We start from the raw sequence: 2,845 nt of genomic DNA, 5'->3' as shown, positions 1-2,845 counted from the left end.
TTTGTTTTTTAGGGGAGCAAATAAATATGATAAAATCAGGAGAAATCATCTAGTTTTCTCTAAACATGAGGTAGAAAATTTGTCTTTGTGAATCCCAAGTCCTGTGGCAAGTAGCCTGTTGTTTCCTCTCTCACAGTCTCACTATTAAAGTTCGGAAGGGAATTGGCTAGTGACCATTAGCTGGCTTTGGAAACATTGCCCATTGCCTTTTTTTTTTTGTTTTAATGGTTCCTTCTTGGCTGCCTTAGACTTAAAGCACATTAGAGGTGGGGCTCTGTGGGAGGAAAATAGTCATATGGTGACTAAAGATAAGGCAGTGTAGGGCTAGAGCCAAAAGAAGACACAGAAGCAAAGGTTTCAAGCTATATTACACTCGCTTTCTAAGAATACATGATTATGAAATCTTTCAAGCCATCACAATAGGAGAGCCAATGGTCTACTGGCCCTTCATTCATATCGCTCAGATGGAGCAATTGCCAAGATTTTGTCACACTTGCTTCTCTCCCCAAACTCTGTCCCCTGCACCTGCCACTCCTTTTTCGTTTTTTTTTTCTTTTTTGAGACGGAGTCTCGCTGTGTTGCGCAGGCTGCTGGAGTGCGGTGGCGCGATCTTGGCTCACTGCAAGCTCCATCTCCTGAGTTCACGCCATTCTCTTCCTCAGCCTCCCGAGTAGCTGGGACTACAGGCGCCCGCCATCATGCCTGGCTAATTTTTTGTATTTTCAGTAGAGATGGCGTTTCACCATGTTAACCAGGATGGTCTTGATCTCCTGACCTCATGATCCACCTGCCTTGGCTTCCCAAAGTGCTGGGATTATAGACGTGAGCCACCACGCCTGGCCTCCTTTTTCTTTTATGAAGCTTTTAGAGACAGATCCCAGACATCACATCATTTCACCCTTGCATACTTCAGTATGCATCTCTAAAAATTATGGACTTTTTTTAGCATAAGTACTATGTCACTACCCCACCTGGAAAAGTTTAACACATTTTTTGCATATCATCCATATTCACATTTCCCAGACTGTCTCAAAAATTACAGTTGGTTTATTTCAATTAGAATTCAAACAAGGTCCATACAAGGCATTTGGTTTTTTATTTATTTGTTTTAGAGACAGGGTCTTGCTCTGTCACCCAGGATGCAGTGCAGTGGTATGATCATGGTTCACTGCAACCTTGAACTTCTAGGCTCAAGCAATCCTCCCACCTCAGCCTCCCAAGTAGCTGGGACTACAGGTGCATGCCACCACACCCAGCCAATTTTTTAAAATTTTTTTTGCAGAGACAAGATCTCGCAATTTGCCCAGACTGGTCTCAAACTCCTAGCCTCAAGTGATCCTCCTGCCTCAGCCTCCCAAAGGGTTGGTATTACAGGTATGAGCCACCACACTTTGCTGGCAGTTGGTTTTAAAAATCTCTACGCTGGGCACAATGGCTCATGCCTGTAGGCCCAGCCCTTTGAAAAGCCAAGGCTGATAGATCGCTTGAGCCCAGTAGTTTGAGACCAGCCTAGGCAACATAGTCAAACTCTGTCTCTACGGAAAAATAAAAAAATCAGCCAGGTGTGGTGAGACACATCTGCAGTCCCAGCTACTCAGAAGGCTGAGGCAGGAGAATCACTTAAGCCCTGAAAGTGAAGTCTGCAGTGAGCCGTGATCAGGCTCACTCCAGCCCAGGTGACAGAGCAAGGCCCTGTCTCAAAAAAAAGAAAACAAAAAAAACCAAAAACTATTCCAGGACACCACCATTCTCCCCACTTTTGTTGTTCTACATTGTCTTTGTAGGGACTGAGGGGATGGGAGAACAAGACAAAGTTAGAGGAACCTTGATTCTGAAGCAGCGTCTAAGGCCTCTCTCTAGGCGTATCAAAGGGCCAGTCTTTGAGGTAATGCTTTCTCAGCCCCAGTATCCTGTAAAATGTCCTATTTTCTGAGTTTGTTTTCTGATGATTTTAGCTCATTTCTCCGTTTCACACATGTTCTGTAAACTGGATGTTACCTTGGATGGCTTCATTACATTTAGGTCTATCCAATTTCTGAGACAAAGGAAAGACCAGAGCTATAGATTCTAAGCGATGGAAAGTCTAAAAAGACATATAAGGGTTTCTCACTTAGCAAATGTGAGTGCAAATGAAACGTTCGATTCACTTCATTCAGTTGCTTCCTCCCAAGAGAAATGAGGAGAGGCTGAAATTTCTTTAACCAGCAGTTTGAAAGGATACATAATTTTGAGGCAAACTGAGGTTAGAGTGAGTCAGTTCTGAGGGCCCAATCAAGACAGGGAACCCAGCAGTGACTCTGGGAGGTTGCAAAACTGAAACCTGCTCACCAAGGTTATGCCTTATGCCTCTTCCATATACTTCTGGCTGAGCAGTGTGCATTTATAACTTGTTGGTTTTTTTGTTTTTTTTGAGACAGGGTCTCACTCTATTCCACAGGCTGGAGTACAGTGGCACAATCTCAGCCCATTGAAGCCTCTACCTCCCAGGCTCAAGCAGTCCTCCCACCTCAGCCTCCCAAGCAGCTGGGACTACAGGCATGCATTACCACACCCAGCTAATATTTTTGTATTTTTAGTAGAGACAGGGTTTTACCATGTTGCCCAGGCTAGTCTCGAACGCCTGGGCTCAAGGGATCTGCCCACCTCAGCCTCCCAAAGTGCTGGGATTACAGGTGTGTACCACCACGCTGGGCCTTCTAACTTATTGTTGATATTAAATGTAATAACCAGGCTGGGCGTGGTAGCTCACGCCTGTAATCCCAACACTCTGGGAGGCCGAGGCAGGTGGATCACCTGAGGTCAGCAGTTCGAGACCAGCTTGACCAACATGGTGAAAACCCATCTC

Source organism: Mandrillus leucophaeus, unplaced genomic scaffold (genome assembly GCF_000951045.1).
Source record: "Mandrillus leucophaeus isolate KB7577 unplaced genomic scaffold, Mleu.le_1.0 Scaffold595, whole genome shotgun sequence".
Lineage (NCBI taxonomy): Eukaryota > Metazoa > Chordata > Mammalia > Primates > Cercopithecidae > Mandrillus > Mandrillus leucophaeus.
This window is presented reverse-complemented; position numbering follows the sequence as displayed.